This window comes from Dendrobates tinctorius, unplaced genomic scaffold (genome assembly GCF_039654945.1).
Source record: "Dendrobates tinctorius isolate UK_male_01 unplaced genomic scaffold, ASM3965494v1 ptg000129l, whole genome shotgun sequence".
NCBI classification, from domain to species: domain Eukaryota; kingdom Metazoa; phylum Chordata; class Amphibia; order Anura; family Dendrobatidae; genus Dendrobates; species Dendrobates tinctorius.
In genome coordinates this window covers 41250526-41271209 of record NW_027361797.1, presented here as the reverse complement: position 1 = coordinate 41271209, position 20684 = coordinate 41250526, and the positions used below count along the sequence as shown (strand labels likewise).

The window sequence follows — 20684 nt, the reverse complement described above, 5'->3', positions numbered from 1 at the left end:
TGGAATGGCAACAAGCAACAGTAACAGGGGCTTCTTATACATTATAAGAACAAAGAAAGCTGCATTTTGCCACAGAGGGCGTTAACATTATAATTCTAAGGCGTTTTCATGGTAATCTACAGAAACGTGGTTTAGAACAGAGAATATAATGAAATAATACGAAGATATTAATTAACGTTTCTCCAAGCAACACTAAAACCCATAAGTCATTGATATCTATGGCTACTGTCCTAAAATTTTATCACTGCTTTCAGACTTGATCCATAAATTCATGCATTTGACAATCTAATGATTCTTCTCTCTCTACCAACAATATCACATAAACACACATTGACCATATATTTGGTGACCCTATTCCCCTATTGATCCAATCTTCCTCTATGCACATCTACTGAGGTTGGTAGGAGACATGATCTCATTTTCCATCCTCCATTTAGTACATTTTATTAGCTCTTTTGTAAAAGTTGAATCTTCTCTAACTTTCGACAAGATGGCTGCTAGAGACAACATGGCCGCTCAGTATATTATGGCTGACCATTCTCTTACAATCTCCATGAGTTCTTTCATCCTCATTTTTCACAGTCTTCTACTAGGCATTACTCATACTGGCCAGTTTCCTACTCCACACTGATGAGGGGCAATACCCCGAAACAGCTGTCTGTGGATGGATGCCATGTTTTGGCATAGGTGGTTTCCTACATTGGAGACTGCTCTTCCCGTGGTTGTTCCTTCCCGGGGAAAGACCTGGCTAGTCATTGCTTGCGTTGAGAAACATGTGATGGTGTCTCCGCGGCTTGTGTTTTGCATGTTTTTACATATTTCCCATAAGGAATGGGGGCATTGCTCTAGAATCACTGCGTTGAGAAACATGTGATGGTGTCTCCACAGTGTTGGATGTTGATCTCCATGAGTTCATTCATCCTCATTTTTCACTTTGTAGGTTAATGACCAGGCCTCATTTTTTAAATCTGACCACTGTCACTTTATGAGGTAGTAACTCTGGAATGCTTCAGCGGATCCTGCTGATTCTGAGTGTTTTTTTGTAACATTGTCTTTCATGGTAGTGGCAAAATTTCTTCTTTGTGAAAAAATCGGAAATTTGGCAAAAATTTACAAAATTTCAAATTTATAAACTTTTAATTTTTATGCCCTTAAATCAGAGAGTTATGTCACACAAAAGTAGTTAATAAATAACATTTCCCCATATCTCCTGAAAGGCTGACATTCTCAAATAGACAAGTAGATGGCGATGAAACCTCACTTCTGCCACTGCTTACAGGTGGAGGCAGCTCTTTTGAAGACCCAGCCTCCAAAGAGGTAAAACTTTTCAATCCAACAGCTGCAGCAGCTCGAATAGCCGTGTCCGCCATTACTTGTCTCCTAATTGTCTCGTCTAACATCTCCTGGCTGCTGTACTGAAGGTGCTGACCAGCAGTCACTAAAGGGCTCCTGCTCGCTCTGCTTGGAGAATCCACACATCTGCCTCAACTCCTGTCTTTCCGGACCTTGGCTCCTGCAGACTTCCTTCTCCCTTCGCTCGGTTGTGCTCTGGAAACAGGTAGGTAAGGAAGCACTGTGCCTGTTCTCACAAGAGATAGGTGAGAGTCAGGGGCTGGCTGGCAAATTTTAGCCTGGGGGTAAGCACACAGTGGTGGCCCATGAGTAGAGGCTTATCCTTAGCATGTTTTCCTCCTGCTGCTTCATAGGCTGTGTTCACATAACTGTACTGTTTGTCGGAGAGCTGCCCGTGAAAAAAAAAAATGGCAGCACTCAGACTAGTTCTGATGAGCGTTTGTACGGGTGAGGTGTAGTACATATATGATTACGTATTAATATTTTTAAGCAGAATATATGTTTATAGAGGTGTAGTAAAGCAAGGTACGTTGTGCTTTTCTACACTCCTAAAGAAACATATCCCTGGAGAAAAGGTGCAGGAAAACTATATATATTTGTACCATGATAGCCAGTAGATAGAAAAATATTAAGATTTGAGAGTCCTCAGTGGTTGATAACTTTTAATCTAACTGAAAAGATGGCAACAAGTAGCAAGTGTGAGAGACTCCTCAGGTCTCTTCATCAGGCATAGAATAACACACAATCTGAGGAGTCACATATAATAATAATAATAATAATAATAATAATACATTTTATTTCTACAGCGCCGACATATTCCGCAGCACTTTACATTTCAGAGGGGATTTGTACAGACAATAAACATTACAGCATAACAATAGCTGCAATATCACCCATCTCTCCTGAACCCCAATCAATCACCCCTGTATCTGTTTCCGATCAATGCTTTATCTGTCCTTTTAGATCTGTCCATTTGGCTTTTTTTTTTTTTTTCTCTGAGTTCTAACTAATTGTCTCCTGTGTCTGGCCAGTCTCCCTACTGCTCCTCCCTCCTTCTCATCACACCTGGCTTGTTTGATGTGCAATTGACTTCTTATAAAGTCAGACTCTAAGGTCTGTCTGACCATCCAAGGATGTCGTCTAAGGATAATATCTGAAATAATGCCTGAAATGAGCCTGAAGTGACCAGAAGGTACCACTAAACGCTGCATTCACATGTACTAAATTTCTTTTGCCTCCTAAATTACTCTTACCATGATGACATACGCTGTAACTGTTTTGGCTCCTTTAATCCTCACTCTCCTTCGCTAACCACAAACCCCGGCACCCGCTAACCAAATAGTAATCTCTCCTTCCCTCTTGCCTCCCCACCTGACCTCCTCTGCTGAACTGCTCCTCAACCTCAGAGCTCTCCTAATAAAATACAAAACAAGCCACCCACCCTCCTTCTCCCACATGTTTTCCCTCTCTCTGCTTCTCCTCACTGCTGGTGACATATCTCCCAACCCTGGACCCCCACAGCTCATACCTCCCATTACTACCCCCTTCTATCGTTCCCAAAACAACACAAACACCAGAAATCTTTCCCACCTCAAATCCGTGCCCCTGACAACCACCACCCTGCTCCCGCTCTCTGGATCACTCTGGAATGCCCGCTCCGTTTGCAATAAACTCCATGTGATTCATGACCTCTTTACCTCTCATAACCTTTCCTTCCTTGGCCTCACCGAAACATGGCTGACACCCTCCGACACCGCCTCCGCTGCTGCGCTATGTTACCGTGGCCTCCACTTCACCCACACTCCTCGCCCTGGCAACAGACATGGTGGAGGAGTGGGCCTTCTCCTTTTTTCCAACTGCACCTTCAACCCAATCCCACCTCTTCCCTCCCTTGTCCTCCCCTCTTTTGAAGTCCACTCCGTCTGCATCTATTCTCCCTCCAACCTCCAAGTGGCCGTCATATACCGACCTCCAGGCCCGACCACTTCCTTTATTGACCAATTCTCTACCTGGCTCCTTCACTTTCTCTCTACTGACATTCCCACCATCATCATGGGTGACTTCAACATCCCCATTGACACCCACCAGTCGGCAGCCTCTAAACTCCTGTCCCTTACTTCATCCTTTGGACTTACTCAGTGGTCCTCCTCAGCTACCCACACAGATGGACATACATTAGACCTGGTCTTCACCTGCCTCTGCTCTCTTTCTAACTTCACCACCTCCCCTCTCCCTGTATCTGACCACCATCTACTCACTTTCTCATCCCTGTCCTCCTCACCTGTCACCCACATCCAGCAGTATGCGCACCCCCGCAGAAACCTCGCACATCTAGACATTCGCACACTCTCCACTCTCTGACTCTACTCTACCACTGTCCTCCATAGCTTCACTCCACGACACTGCCACTAGTTTCTACAATGCCACTCTTGCATCAGCCATCGACTCAGTCGCCCCTTTCATGCATAACAGAGTGCGACGAACCAATAGACAACCCTGGCACAATAACACCACTAAAAAACTTCGGCAAGCAGCCAGAATTGCAGAACGGCGCTGGAAGAAAACACATTCACAAGACGACTTCACTGCACTCAAACAAGCAATACTTGCATTCAAATCAGCTCTCACATCTGCTAAACAGGCCTTCTTTACATCCCTTGTATCTTCCTTATCCCACCACCCCAAACAGTTGTTCAATACTTTTAACTCCCTCCTCCGCCCACCACTGCCACCTCCGACTTCCCTAATCTCTGCCGAGGACTTTGCCGCACACTTCAAAAACAAGATAGACCAAACACGGCAAGCTTTTATTGCCCAACCACCTCAACCCCTTTGTATACCAGACCAATGCCCAAACCTCACAACCTCCTTATCTAACATCACTGAAGGGGAGCTTGCTCATCTTCTCTCCAAATCACACCTCACCACTTTTGCACTTGACCCTATCCCATCCCACCTCCTCCCCAGCATCACCACCACTCTTATCCCATCCCTAACCCACCTCTTAAACTTATCACTAACTTCTGGTACCTTCCCTTCTGCTTTCAAACATGCCACAATCACACCTATCCTTAAAAAGCCAACCCTCGATCCAACAGCCACGTCCAGCTATCGCCCAATATTGCTGCTCCCATTCGCTTCTAAACTCCTGGAGAAGCATGTCCACGCTGAACTTTCCTCTCACCTCTCATCTAACTTGCTCTTTGACAATCTACAATCTGGCTTCCCCCCCATCATGCCACTGAGACAGCCCTGACCAAAATTACCAACGACCTACATACAGCTAAAGCTAACGGACAATACTCTATACTCCTGCTTCTAGACCTGTCCTCTGCTTTCGACACAGTTGACCACTGCCTCCTACTACAGATCCTCTCCTCCTTTGGCATCAAAGACCTCGCCCTATCCTGGATCTCCTCATACCTTTCCAACCGCACATTCAGCGTCTCCCACTCCCACACTACCTCCTTATCCCACCCTCTCAATCTGCACACTTGGTCTGGGGAAACTCATAAAGTCCCACCGATTCCAGTACCACCTTTATGCCGATGATACTCAGATCTACCTCTCTGGCCCAGACATCACCTCTCTGCTCTCCAGAATCCCAGAGTGTCTATCAGCCATATCCTCCTTCTTCTCCTCTCGCTTCCTCAAACTCAATGTGGACAAATCTGAACTGATCATCTTTCCCCCATCTCACAGATCTTCCTTACCTGACCTTTCTATAACAATTGACAACACCACGCTTTCCCCCATACCGGAGGTCTGCTGCCTCGGAGTAACCCTTGACTCTGTCCTGTCTTTCAAACCGCACATCCAAGCTCTCTCCACCTCCTGTCGCCTCCAGCTCAAAAATATTTCCAGAATCCGTCCCTTCCTCAACCCTCAATCTACTAAAATGCTTGTGCATGCCCTCATCATCTCCCGCCTCGACTATTGCAACATCCTTTTCTGTGGCATCCCTGCTAACACCCTTGCACCTTTTCAGTCCATTCTCAACTCTGCCGCCCAACTAATTCATCTCTCCCCTCGCTACTCCTCCGCTTCTCCCCTCTGCAAATCTCTTCACTGGCTCCCATTCCCTCAGCGTATCCAGTTCAAATTACTATCACTGACCTACAAGGCCATCTACAACCGGTCTCCTTCTTACATCTCTGAACTAATCTTTAGCTACCTCCCCTCACGTAATCTCCGGTCCTCCCAAGACCTCCTTCTCTGCTCCACACTTATTCGCTCCTCACCCAACCGCCTCCAAGACTTCTCCCGAATAGCCCCCATCCTCTGGAATTCCCTGGAACAACACGTCCGGCTATCAACCACACTCGGATCCTTCAGACGGAACCTGAAAACCCACCTCTTCAGGAAAGCCTGCAGTGATCCCCGCTGCCTCCTCACCACTACTGGAGCTACCGCCTCACCATCACTGGAACCGCTGTAACCCTCCAACCTACTGTCTCCTTCCCCACCATCCTGTTGCATGTAAGCCCGAAAGGGCAGGGTCCTCTCTCCCCTCTATATCAGTCTGTGATTGTTAGTTTGTTTGCTGTAAGTGATATCTGTAATCTGTATGTAACCCCTTCTCATGTACAGCACCATGGAACCAATGGTGCTATATAAATATATAATAATAACAATAATCACATAGATTATAACAAATACCAAGAGGAATGAGGGCCCTGCTCCTGCTCGCAAGTATACAATCTATGTGGAAAAATGGGAGACACGAAAGGTGGGTGGTAACAATTGCCTTGATTGTTTGGACCAGCCATAATGTTAAGTGTGTAACAGTACAGACACAGAGGGCTAATGGATGCATAAAGCATGTGGGAACATGATGCGGGGAACCCGGTTATGGTAAAACTTTTGACTGTGCCGCCCAGGGACAGATTAGGTTAATGTGTTGAGGTGGTAGGCCAGTCTGAATAAATGCATTTTCAGGGCACACTTAAACTTGTGGGGATTGGGGACTAATCATATTGACCTGGGAAGTGCATTCCAAAGAATTGGCGCAGCATGTGTAAAGTCTTGGAGACGGGAGTGGGAGGTTCTGATTATTGAGGATGCTAACCTCAGGTCATCAGCAGAATGGAGGGCGCTGGTAGGGTGGTATACTGAAACAAGGGAGGAGATGTAGGGTGGTGCTGAGCCATGGAGAGCTTTGTGGGTGAGGGAAATAAGTTTGTACTGGATTCTGGAGTGGCTGGGTAGCCAGTGTAATGACTGGCACAAGGTAGAGGCATTGGTGTAGCGATTGGCGAGGAATATGATCCTGGCTGCAGCATTCAAGACAGATTGGAGAGGGGAGAGTTTGGTAAGAGGGAGACCGATTAGAAGAGAGTTACAATAGTCGAGACGAGAATGAATAAGAGAAACAGTAAGAGTTTTTGCGGAGTCAAAAGTAAGAAAAGGTCGAATTCTAGAAATGTTTTTGAGGTGCAGATAACAAGAGCGAGCCAGTGATCGAATGTGGGGGGCAAAGGAAAGCTCGGAGTCAAGTATGACCTCAAGACAGCTGGCATGTTGCTGGGGAGTAATAGTAGAACCACACACGGAAATGGCAATGTCGGGTATAGGTACATTAGTAGAGGGAGGAAACACAAGGAGTTCAGTCTTTGACAGGTTCAGTTTCAGATATAGTGAGGACATGATATTAGACACAGCGTTTAGACAATCACCGGTGTTTTCTAGAAAGGCTGGCGTGATGTCAGGAGAAGAAGCGTATAATTGGGTGTCATCAGCATAGAGATGGTACTGAAAACCAAGCAAATAGTAAAGAGGAGCAGCATCCAATCCGGGTGAAAAAATGCTTACACAATTTATTCTGCCATTGAAAAAACATGCAACGTTTTGACCACAATGGTCTTTTTCAAGTATAGTAAACAGGAAAAAAAAAACGGCTTTATATAGAGAGGATAAACCAATCCGTAATAAGGAACGCCTTACAATAACAATCACATATAAAATGCATATAAATGTCAATCACAGTATCATACATTACAAACTGTCACATAACATAATTGGACATGTATAAAAACATCATATTTGTGTACAAACAGACATATGTAAACAATAAAATACAAAACCCCACATGTATCTACACCAATCATCTCCTGGCTTCAGGGTCCCCATGGTGATTAAACAACCAATCCCCAACATTGTAGCATAAAATAGGGTCAGACAATCAAAATAGCCAATGTATATGGGTTATAAAACTAGTGCCAAAAGCAGCCTATCAGACTCAACTATACAATCTCTGCTCACCTGGAAGCGCTATCTCGTGCACCAAAGATCTCACTCCCCCAGTATTAACAGTGTCAGATCAAATCCCACGTATAGAAGGCATCACAAGACGAAATCTCGCGATAACATGCAAATCTCGCGGTAACTTGAAAAACCCGCGATAACTTACATAAACCAGTACATAGCAATGTGAACCAGATATTGAACAACGTGTAAATCATAATATGATTTACACGCTTTTTTCCGCGTTTTTCTTGTTATCGCGGCTTTTTTAAGTTACCGCGAGATTTTGTCCCGCGATGTTATCTAATGTACTGATGTGTGGCCCATTTTGTGTGCACTGTGTGCGCACAGATATTGCGCTTTCTGTGAGGGCGTTGTTCAATAACTGGTTCACATTGCTATGCACTGGTTTATGTAAGTTATCGTGGGTTTTTCAAGTTACCGCGAGATTTGCGTGTTATCGCGAGATTTCGTCTCGTGATGCCTTCTATACGTGGGATTTGATTTGACACTGTTAGTACTGGGGAGTGAGATCTTTGGTGCACGAGATAGCGCTTCCAGGTGAGCAGAGATTGTATAGTTGAGTCTGATAGGCTGCTTTTGGCGCTAGTTTTGTAACCCATATACATTGGCTATTTTGATTGTCTGACCCTATTTTATGCTACAATGTTGGGGATTGGTTGTTTAATCACCATGGGGACCCTGAAGCCAGGAGATGATTGGTGTAGATACATGTGGGGTTTTGTGTTTTATTGTTTACATATGTCTGTTTGTACACAAATATGATGTTTTTATACATGTCCAATTATGTTATGTGACAGTTTATAATGTATGATACTGTGATTGACATTTATATGCATTTTATATGTGATTGTTACTGTAAGGCGTTCCTTATTACGGATTGGTTTATCCTCTCTATATAAAGCCGCATATTTTGCTGTTTGTTATACTTGAAAAAGACCATTGTGGTTGAAACGTTGTATGTTTTTTCAATGGCAGAATAAATTTTGTAAGCATTTTTTCACCCGGATTGGATGCTGCTCCTCTTTACTATTTGCTTGGAACCTTTATGTCCATTTGGGTCTCTGGACTGGAAGCGTGCATCTCCTAAATAATTCTGTTTGTGCTGTCGGCTGTTCGTCAATGCATTGGTACTGGAAACCAAATCTACTGATTGTCTGACCAATAGGGGCAGTGTACAAGGAGAAGAGGAGGGGGCCTAGAACCGATCCTTGAGGAACCCCAACAGTAAGGGGAAGGTGAGAGGAGGAGGAACCGGCAAAAGATACAGTAAAGGAGCGGTCAGAGAGATAGGAGGAGAACCAGGAGAGAACGGTGTCCTTGAGGCAAATGGAGCGGAGCATAGTGAGGAGGAGCTGATGATCCAAAGTGTCGAATGCTGCAGAGAGATCCAAGAGAATTAGCATGGAGTAATGACCATTTGATTTAGCTGTTAGTAGATCATTAGAGACTTTAGTGAGGGCAGTTTCAGTAGAGTGTAAAGAGCGGAAAATGGATTGGAGAGGGTCGAGAAGAGTGTTATCAAAGAGATAGCGGATAAGACGGGAGTGGACCAGGCGTTCCAGGAGTTTAGAGGTGAAGGGAAGATTAGAGACAGGTCTATAGTTAGCGGCAAAGTTTTGGATGAGGGATGGTTTTTTAAGTAGTGGATGTATGATGGCATGCTTAAATGAGGAGGGAAAGATACCAGAAGAGAGAGAGAGTTTAAATATTTTAGTTAGGTGAGGGGTGACAGCAGGGGAAAGGGACTGGAGGAGATGTGACGGAAATGGGTCACTGGTGCAAGTGGTTGGGCGAGAAGATGCAAGGAGCCTGCTTACTTCTTCTTCTGTGACTGGTTCAAAATCAGAGAGTGAGCAAGATGCAGTGGGGGAGGGAGGACAGTGCATGGTATGAGGTGATTGGGAGATAATTTCCTCTCGGATCTGTTCAATTTTTTCTTTTAAGTAATTGTGTCATGATCCCAGTGCAGGTTTTTGAGCTGCACATCAGGGGTTAATGTCTGGAGCTCAGTGCAGGTTTTGACTTGCACACCTGGGGTTAATGATTGTGGCCTCTTTCTGGTTCTGGGAGAGCTTCTTAAACCCCTGGGAAGCTCCAATCCCTGCCAGTTATACTTTTGCCTTTGGCCGAGTGTGCTGACCTCTGTGTGCCTGTGCCTGTTCGTTGTTATAGCTTGTTTATATGGTTCTGACCCGGTTCTGTTTCCCGTTGTGAGTTTGCCTGTTGATTCTGTACTGTGCTATCCTCTCTGTGTATGACTCATTGCCTGTGATCTGACTACTCTCTGCTCGCCCCTCTTGTACCTTGCAGCTATCTCTGTGTATGTCTCATTGGCTACGTCCTGACTATCCTCCCTGTCTATGCCCCTTGGTAACTTTGTCTCGCAGTTACCCTGCTAGGCGTTCTCTTGCAGCACCTATCTCTCTGGAGTTTAGGCCACGCCCCTAGCAGTCACGTGCTTCAGGTCCTGCGGCTGAAGTACGCATCTACACGGCTGCTGCCCACTCCACAAGTATCTTTGAGCACAGTCCGCTTTACTCAGGATACACGCACTGGCTGAGTGAGCAAGTTCAGTGCGGTGTTTCTGACATTATAACTGGCCTGCTATTTTTTTTTCTCTCTTCACTTCTGCAGCATGGATCCAATGAGTGCTTTATCTGAGCAGGTGAAATGCTTGACTCAGTCACTGCAGAAGCTTAGTTTGGAACACCAAGCTCTGGCCCAGTCCTAACGGCGGGTTGAGGACTCAGTTCAGGGGGTACTTTCCGCAGGCTTCCAGCAGGTGGGGAATAGAGATGTCATTTTAGTCGCACCCGAATCCCGGTTAAATTGCCAGATACGTTTTCTGGTAACAAGGATGATTTCAGAGCATTTAAGGTGGGCTGTAAGCTCTTTTTCTCTTTGAGACCCCGCTCCTCTGGGGATGAGAAACAGAGGGTGGGGGTGGTTATGTCCCTGCTTAGGGGGTCCCCACAAGCCTGGGCGTTTTCGCTTTCCTCTTCTGCCCCTGAGAGAATGTCTGTGGATGCGTTTTTTGATGCCTTAGGGCTTATTTATGATGAGCCTGATAGAGTGCGTTTGGCTGAGGACAAGGTGATGAGTGTCTGTCAGGGGGAGCACTCGGCCGAATGATTCTGTACTGAATTCAGACGTTGGGCAGCTGAGATTTCCTGGAGTGATGCCACCCTTCGGGGGCTGTTCCGTAGAGGCCTGTGTGAACGTCTGAAGGATGCTTTGGCACTCCATCCTCCGCCTGACTCCCTGGAGGATGCCATGACCCATGCGATTCGCATGGATCACAGACTGCAGGCTAGAGGCGTTATGCAACGGGAAACACCATTATTTTTCAGTGGAGATGAGACCCGGACTCATCCTGTGGCTATGGGGGTGAGCCCTGTCACCTGTGAGGAAAAGGAAAGAAGACGCCGCTGGGAGAAGCAATTGTGCTTCTACTGTGGGGAATCTGGACACTGGAAGAAGGACTGCCCCTCCTGTCCGTCATCCTCCAAGATGGCGGGAAACGACTAGGTCTGGGTAGTAGTCGAGGAGGCTACCCAGACCTTCAGGCACAATTTTCCTCACGTGTAAAAATGGTGATGCAGGTGGAACTGGAACTTGGTAATGGTCCGGTTCAGACTATTGCTTTTGTTGACTGTGGTTCTGCTGTGAACCTGATTGATACCAAAGTTATGACTCTTAATAAGATAGGGACAGTCAGGCTTCAGGATCCTGTTAAACTTGTGGCAATTGACTTGTCTCCTCTTACTCAGGACGGTATCTGTTGCAGGTCTGAACTTTTTTCTCTAAAAGTGGGTTCCACTCATGTGGAAAAACTTAGTTGTCTTGTGCTATATAACTTGCCTGCAGGACTGGTACTGGGGATGCCTTGGCTTCAATGCCATAATCCTACCATTGATTGGGTTACAGGGGAGATCACTCAATAGGGATGTAAGGATAAATGTGGTAACCTGGGACATCTTAATGCTGTTAAATCCATATCTGTGTCGTCTGTCGGTCTGGAAGGTATTCCGGAATACCTGAAGGATTTCGAAGACGTTTTTTCCGAAAGTGAGGCTGAGGTGCTGCCACCACATAGACGCTACGATTGTGCCATTCATTTAGTACCCGGAGCCAAGTTACCTAAGACTCGATTGTTCAATTTGTCTGGGCCTGAGCGCCAAGCCATGAAGGAGTACATAGCTGAGAGTCTTCGCAAAGGGCATATCAGGCCTTCTGTGTCACCTGTGGCAGCAGGATTCTTCTTTGTGAAGAAGAAAGATGGTGGTTTGCGGCCGTGCCTCGACTTTTGGGAACTGAACAAGATAACGGTTAGGAACACTTACCCGCTTCCCCTCATCCCAGACTTATGTAACCAGTTAGCTGGGGCCCAATGGTTCTCCAAGTTAGATCTGCGGGGGGCCTACAATCTGATAAGGGTTCGGGAAGGGGACGAGTGGAAAACTGCATTCCTCACATCAGAAGGACTCTTTGAGAACCTGGTAATGCCGTTTGGGTTAACTAATGCACCCGCTATTTTCCAGAATTTCATCAATGTTGTGTTTTCTGACCTGATAGGCCGTTTTGTTATTATTTATTTGGATGACATTTTGGTGTATTCCCTGGACAGCCAATCTCACTTGCAACATCTACAGACAGTTCTCCAGAGACTCAGGGAGAACCGATTGTTCGCTAAATTGGAAAAATGTTCGTTTTTTGTACAGAAACTGTCTTTTTTGGGGTTGATTGTGTCCTGTGAGGGGTTTTGTATGGATCCTAAGAAGATGCTGGCGATCGCTGACTGGGTTCAGCCTCGAGATCTCAAGGGGCTCCAGCGCTTCTTAGGATTTGCGAACTATTATCGAAGATTCATTAAAGGTTTCTCAGATGTGGTTAAACCACTCACGGATCTTACCCAGAAGGGCGCTGATGTAAAAAATTGGTCTGTACTCGCTAAGGAGTCCTTCTCAGCAATTAAGAAATGTTTCATGTCTGCCCCGGTGTTGGTACAACCCGACCCGTCCAAACTATTCATTGTGGAGCTGGATGCTTCTGAAGTGGGGGTGGGGGCTGTGCTGTCCCGTGGTCCGGCCACCCTTACCAATCTCAAACCCTGTGCCTTCTTTTCCAAGAAGTTCTCCTCAGCTGAGAAAAACTATGATGTAGGCAATAGAGAACTTCTTGCGGTCAAGCTGGCGTTTGAGGAATGGAGGCACTTTTTGGAAGGGGCGGCTCACCCTATCACGGCTGCCGTGGATCACAAAAATTTGGCATACCTTGAATCTGCTATGAGGCTTACTCCTAGACAAGCCCATTGGTAACTTTTTTTTTCACGATTTCAGTTGTCCATTACTTTTCGACCGGGGTCCAAAAATGTTAAAGCGGATGCCCTGTCCAGAAGTTTTGACCCAGTGTCTCCCCCTCAGCCGCCGTCCTCCATTCTTCCCCCAGGGGTGGTAGTGGCGGAGGTCTCAACTGAGTTGGAACAAGAAATTCTAAGGGCTCAGGCCCTAGCTCCGGCAACCAGGCCAGGGGTAAACTGTTTGTTCCAGATTCATTGCGGCCTAGACTTCTGCAGGAGTTTCATGAGTCTAGGCTGAGTGCTCATCCAGGTATCACGGCCACTAGAGAGGCAGTAGCCAGGGGTTTTTGGTGGCCTTCATTAAGGTCCGGTGTCAAGGAATTTGTTTCTGCTTGTGGCGTGTGTGCCCGTTCCAAAAGCCAGCATAACCGGCCGGCTGGGGAACTCATACCTTTACCGGTTCCTGATTGGCCATGGACTCATCTTTCCATGGATTTTATTACCGGCCTTCCACCTTCCAGGGGCAATACCGTGATCTGGGTGGTGGTGGATAGGTTTTCTAAACAGGCCCATTTCATTCCCTTGGCAGCATTACCCTCAGCAGAAACATTATCAAGGTTGTTTGTGCAGCATGTGGTCAGATTGCATGGGGTACCCCTGAATGTTGTGTCTGACAGAGGTGTGCAGTTTGTGGCCAAATTTTGGAGGGCGTTCTGTATGAAATTGGGCATCTCACTCCTTCTCGTCGGCATATCACCCGCAGAGTAATGGTCAGACAGAGCGCACTAATCAATCCCTGGAACAAATTCTCAGGTGTCTGACCTCCGCCATACAGGAGGATTGGTGTGATGCGTTACTGTTGGCGGAATTCCCTTTTAACAACCGGGTGAGTCAGTCCAACAACATGTCCCCATTTCTGATTAACTATGGGTTCAATCCGCATTTTGGGGAGTTTTCACGGGTGGATTCTGGTTGTCCAGGGGTAGAGGGGTCCGTTCAACGGTTAAAAAACCTCTGGGCTGAAGTCCAGCGTAATATCTCTCGGACTCAGGGGAGGTACAAATATTTTGCTGACAAAAAGAGAGCCTCGGGAGACATGTTTCAGGTGGGAGAGAAGGTTTGGCTTTCCACACGTAACATCATCTTGAATGTACCATCAGCTAAATTGGGACCAAAGTTCATTGGTCCGTACGAGATTATGGAGATAGTCAACCCAGTGGCATATAGGTTGCGTCTCCCCGCCTCCTTCAAAATATCCAATGTGTTCCATAAATCTCTGTTGAAATCCGTAGGGTCTGTCAAAGAGGACTCCGAGCCTGTTGTTCCTCCAGTGCTGGTGGAGGGTCAGTTGGAGTATGAGGTAGGACATATTGTGGACTCTCGGTGAGTGCGCCGCTTTTTGCAGTACCTGGTCCACTGGAAGGGATATGGACCAGAGGAGCGCTCATGGGTCCCTGCTCACTCTGTACATGCAGATCGCCTGGTTTGTGCTTTCCATGCCAAGTACCCAGGGAAGCCTGGGGGTCCAGAGGCCCCCCGTTGAGAGGGGGGTACTGTCATGATCCCAGTGCAGGTTTTTGAGCTGCATGTCAGGGGTTAATGTCTGGAGCTCAGTGCAGGTTTTGACTTGCACACCTTGGGTTAATGATTGTGGCCTCTTTCTGGTTCTGGGAGAGCTTCTTAAACCCCTGGGAAGCTCCAATCCCTGCCAGTTATACTTTTGCCTTTGGCCGAGTGTGCTGACCTCTGTGTGCCTGTGCCTGTTCGTTGTTATAGCTTGTTTATATGGTTCTGACCCGGTTCTGTTTCCCGTTGTGAGTTTGCCTGTTGATTCTGTACTGTGCTATCCTCTCTGTGCATGACTCATTGCCTGTGATCTGACTACTCTCTACTCGCCCCTCTTGTACCTTGCAGCTATCTCTGTGTATGACTCATTGGCTACGTCCTGACTATCCTCCCTGTCTATGCCCCTTGGTAACTTTGTCTCGCAGTTACCCTGCTAGGAGTTCTCTTGCAGCTCCTAGCTCTCTGGAGTTTAGGCCACGCCCCTAGCAGTCACGTGCTTCAGGTCCTACAGCTGAAGTATGCATCTACTCGGCTGCTGCCCGCTCCACAGGTATCTTTGAGCACAGTTCGCTTTACTCAGGACACGCGCACTGGCTCAGTGAGCAAGTTCAGTGCGGTGTTTCTGAGAATTGGCCAGATCATCAGCTCTGGGCTCCGTGGTTGGGGCCTGTACTCTTGGGATGAGTAGAAAATGAAAAGTGTCAGAGACATTTAGGGTTATTGGACAGTGAGGTGATGAGGGTGTTGAAATAGGTTTGTTTGGAGAGGTGAAGGGCAGTGTTGTATGTTCTAAGCATAAACTTATAATGGATGAAATCTTCGTGTAGATTGGATATTCTCCACAGAAGTTCGGCGCACCTGGAGCACCGCTGCAGGAAACGTGTTTGCAGGGTGTGCCAGGGTTGTCACCGTCTGTGTTGTGGTGGTCTATTTATAGGGGGTGCAAATTCATCCAGGGCACTTTGAAGTGTTTCATTGTAATGCTTCAATGCAGAATCTGGACATGAGAGGGAGGAGATAGGGGCCAATGAAGACTGCAAGTTCTTCATAAGTTTCTGGGTGTTAATGGCCTGTATGTTTCTATAAGTATGGACAGTGGGGGTGACCTGAGCAGCCTGGCAGTTCTTGATAGAGAATGAAAGAAGATTGTGGTCAGAGAGCGGGAGAGGGGAGTTTGCAAAATCATCCACTGCACAAAGCCGAGAGAAGACCAAGTCGAGGGAGTTTCCGTCTTCATGCGTTGGAGAATTAGTAAGCTACAAAAGGCCAAACGAGGAGGTTAGAGATAAAAGATGAGTAGCAGATGGGGAGAGGGGAAGAGCAATGGGGATGTTGAAATCTCCCATGATGAGGGTAGGGATGTCACAGGAGAGAAAATGTGGAAGCCACGTGGCAAAATGATCCAGGAACTGATGGGAGGGGCCGGGAGGACGATACACCACCGCAACTCGCATGGAGAAGGGGGTGTAGAGTCTGATGGCATGGACCTCAAAAGAAGGGAAGACTAGTGAGGGTAGTTGAGGGATAACCTGAAAGGTACATTTTGGTGATAGGAGCAGACCAATGCCTCCACCTGCTCTATTGTCTGATCTTGGGGTATGAGAGAAGTGTAGTCCCCCCGTATGAAAGAGCAGCAGCGGTCGTGTCTGACTGCTGGATCCAGGTGTCAGTAAGAGCCAGGAGGTTAAGAGAATTAGAAAGGAAAAAGTAATGAATGAAGGAGAGTTTGTTACACACTGAGCAAGAATTCCAAAGTGCACAATTAAGAGAGACAGATGGCATGCAGGGAATATTAATAAGATTAGAGGGGTTTCTGAGTGTAGCAGTTGGGGGGTTTGACTTTCTATAACATGGGGGACCAGGGTTGGGAGCAATGTCTCCTGCGACTAGGAGAAGGAGGATAGAAAGGGTGAGCAGATGGTTAAGTGATTTGTGAGAGCGTCTCTTATGTTGAATGGTGGGACTGACTGGATCTGTGCAATTTAACAATGTGAAAAGAGCGTGAGTGCTATACATGGGAGAGGAAAGGAGTGAGGGGCCGATATGGATGGAGTGTAGAGAGTTAATGCCAGGGCGGTGGATGTGTGTGAATGCAGCAGCCAGGATATAAATTACACAAATGCATATGGTATATATTTGTTGTATTCCAGATGTACAGGGAGTAGATGTATATAAATGTCTTACCTGTCTCCTGCCCTGTCTAACTGCCATGTTATAACTGCCTCATACTTTGATACATGTACTTCGATTACATGTTCATAAATGCCCCCTGCATAAATGCTCCCTCAAGCTATGTCTGCATATATAGGAGGCTAAGGCTTAGATCTTTTTTTTTTTTTGCTCTCTCTCTCCTCGTTAATCAATCAAACTAAATTGAGACAGCAGGACCCAATAAAATGTTGTGGTCCGATAAACAGATGTCCAGCACTACATGGATCATAAAGCACTTTGAAAAGTTGCTTGACCTCACAACATAAGGGGACAAGCAGAGTAAGTTGAAATAACTATATACCAGATATAAGCTTGCATAGTTGAAAACACATATATAGCATTCAGGATTAACTGCTTGCTGACATTGAATGGAGTGGAGAAACACAGGAGTTGATTCAGAGCAGAGATTGAAAGAGCTGGTTACCTGTATGAAGAGAATATATATACATATATATATACAGCTGGAAACTGGAATAATGCAATAGATAAGACAAGTGATGAGAGGCAGAAGTATCATTAGGGGAGGGGGAGAAACAGTTGTGGCTGTAAAGGCCCCTCACACTAAGCGATGCAGCAGCGATCCCGACAACGATATGACCCGGTCAGGATCGCTGGTGCATCGCTAAGTGGTCGCTAGTGAGCTGCCAAACAAGAAGATCTCACTAGCAATGTAGCGACGCAGCAGCGATCGTTACTTACCTGTCAGATGCGGCGATGAAGACGTCCTCCCGCCCGCTTCCACGTGTCGCTCGTCGGCGCTAGCAGGAAGCCCAGCAGGAAGTGGCCGATGAGAAATGGCCCAGGACGTTCTCGTGCGATCAGCGATAACCAGCGGGGGAGCCGGTCGGAGGTAAGTATCACATATAGCGATATCGCTAGCAATATCGCTGCTGCATCTGGAGCGCCTGACCAGGGCTGTGGGGGTACTCGGCACCAGGCCCGTTGATCTCAATGGGAGTTGTCACGGAAGCTGTGACCCGGTCCGTGGCCCTGGGTTTCCATGGCAAAAGGGGGGTGAAAGAACAATGAAATAGAATTGATGAATAGTTCGTGACGCCACCTGTGGTGTTCGGCAAGGGAGGTGTTAAGCCGACGCTGCATGCAGATCCTCTGAAACTGGTGGTGTGTTGCAACCAAGATGGTGAAACTCCCCACAGGTGGAGCTGTAGTCCCAGGGCAGTGTAGATGTAGGGGTAGCTGAGAGGCGCAGGCAGTGTAGAAGCTGGTTCCCAGATGCAGCGGTACCAGGTGTGTTGGCGCAGGAATGAATGGAGGACACCAGGGCTTGTAGTTCCAAAGCATTACTCACAGTCTGTAGTACACACAGGTGCCTGCCTCCGTGCTGTGTCCTCCGGGTCAGGGACTCAGTCGACCTCCAGGCAAGATAGGACGCTCCCTTCCAACACTCCGCCAACATGTGCCTTTCTGAACGTCTCCTCTATTGCGCCTTTAAGTGTGAAGATCTCCTAGTACTGAGTTACACTGGAGTTCCTCCTGACAGATGTTCCCAAGAACTATACTTGTACGGCAGACAGCTGTAGCCTGCTTCGAGGACTCCTTACTCCTGAGTCCCGGATCACTATCCAAGTTGCTGTTGTGCCCCAAGTCAGAGATGGGAGTAGTGCATTTACAGCCCACTACTCCACCGGTGTCTGCTGCAGAACCACTAGTGTCCATACAACCTACCTCAGGGACCGGGCCCCGGCCTTGCGCTTAGAACTTCTAGGCAGGGTTCTTCCTCTAACCCACGTCCTCTGTTCCCTTTTACTCCTACCTTCCGTACTATTCTTTCCTTCTTATGGAAGATCAGATTTCTGTTCAATGTCTTTCTCTTTCTTTCCTTTCCCGTACCAGCAGACCCAGGTCACTGAGATCTGCTGCAGCACCTCCGTCTTCCGTCCGTCTCCCAGGGATCTTCTCTCCTCACTCACTGACCTCGAACTCCTGAAATTCTAAACCTTCCCCCTCTTTTATGTATTCTAAACTCCACCCGCCTCCCAGCTTTTTTCGTGTTCCAAGCAGGGAGCCACCAAAGGTGCTCTGCTACACTCTAAGCAGGAGCTGCAATGTGGCTTTGCTGAACTACTGTGTTGTTAGGGATGCGAGTGTTGGAGCGTGGTTAGGAGCCTCCAACTCACCTGGATGGTGGGGTACCACACCTCAGGAGGAGGTGCAGTACCTCTGTGGCAACTGAACCCTCAGGGGCACCACACTCCCCCCGTTAAACACAGTATGTCTGCGGGCTGCAAGTTAAACAGAGTTAACAATACAGGAACATTCAAAATTTTGTAATGCTGAATAAACATGTCTTATACTAAACTTCCTAAAATAGGAGGCACGGTTTCTTGAACGTTACAAACAAATTAACTGTCTAAATTTTAAATTATGCTATCTAATTTAAAGTGCTATATAAGCAAACTCAATATCAATTCACATTTTCTAGCAGCACATCTCTGTTCTGTTACTTTTCACATTCTCTCACTTTCTACTGTCTCCTCTAGACGTAGGATGACAACCGTGGATATCTGGTTCGTCACCTGTACTTTCGATTCTATATTCACATCCTCAACATCTTTATTCAAAGTTCTGTAAAATACTCACTATTCCTTTTTCAATATAACCCTATAAAATCTGTCAATAATACTTTCATTATATCAATTTTCTCATTTCTATTCAAAGAATAACATTAAGCATTATCAATAGAGTTGAGCGAAACGGGTCGAAAAAATTGAAAAGTCGCCGCCTTTCGCCAAAGTCGGGTTTCATGAAACGAAACCCGACCTTAGCGTGAGGTCGGCCACGAGGTCGGCGACTTTAGCGCCAAAGTCACGTTTCAAAAGATGCTTGAGCGCCCTTTTTGCAGCCAATCAGGAAGAACGGACACTGTGGGCAACGTGATGACATAGGCAGCGGTCACCAGCATCTTGGAGAAGGGCATGCAAGTGATTGGCTTGCTTTGTGGGGCGTCACAGGGGGTATAAAAGGGCGTGCACACCGACTGCCATGTTACTCATGCTGATCTCAGAATAGGGAGAGCTGCTGCTGCTGCTGATTCTGTAGGGAGAGCGTTAGGCAGGGAAGAAGATACCAAAAACTGATTCTGCTGCTAGCAATTTTGCCTGTACAACACACCAGTCACTGTGCAGTGCAAGGGGAGGCTATATTTTGGTGCATCAGCTCTGTTGGTTATTAGGCTGCGTTTTAAGGCTACCTGGTAGCTGCATTGCTGTGTGCACACTGCTGAGCAAACTGCTTTTTTCAAAGCAATCCAGATTGTATTGTTTTGTCCTTGTGAGTTACTGAGCGTTCATTTTTCACACACAGTACAGCGGTGTACGCTCCTCACACAGTACCGTGTAACGGCTGTTATCACGGCCACAGTGAAGCTATCTGTGTGTGACTCTGTAAGGATAAGTCGAGGAGTTGTTCCGATCTTACAGACCTCCACCTTACAGTTTGTCTGTTTTTCAAACAGTTTAACCCCTTCACCCCCAAGGGTGGTTTGCACGTTCATGACCGGGCCAATTTTTACAATTCTGACCACTGTCCATTTATGAGGTCATAACTCTGGAACGCTTCCATGAATCCTGGTGATTCTGACATTGTTTTCTCGTGACATGTTGTACTTCATGACAGTGGTAAAATTTCATTCAAATAACTTGCGTTTATTTGTGAAAAAAATGGAAATTTGGCGAAAATTTTGAATATTTTGCAATTTTCCAACTTTTAATTTTTATGCCCTTAAATCACAGAGGTATGGCACACAAAAAACTTGATAAGTAACATTTCCCACATGTTTACTCTACATCAGCACAATTTTGGAACCAAAATTTTTTTTTGTTAGGAAGTTATACGGGTTAAAAATTGACCAGCGATTTCTCATTTTTGCAACACCATTTTATTTTAAGGGACCACATCACATTTGAAACCACTTTGAGGGGTCTATATGATAGAAAATACCCAAAAGTGACACCATTTTAAAAACTGC

General features: G+C 46.5%; 1 protein-coding gene across 1 annotated transcript in view; it reads left to right on the top strand.

Moving 5' to 3' along the window:
• The first annotated feature begins 1295 nt into the window (after window positions 1–1295).
• Window positions 1296–20684, top strand: part of LOC141047847 (uncharacterized) — a 147846-nt gene continuing 128457 nt past the window's right edge. Inside the window, exon 1 of the mRNA XM_073543180.1 lies at window positions 1296–1558. The gene's annotated coding sequence lies outside the window, so the exon portion shown is untranslated. The remainder of the gene's footprint in view (window positions 1559–20684) is intronic.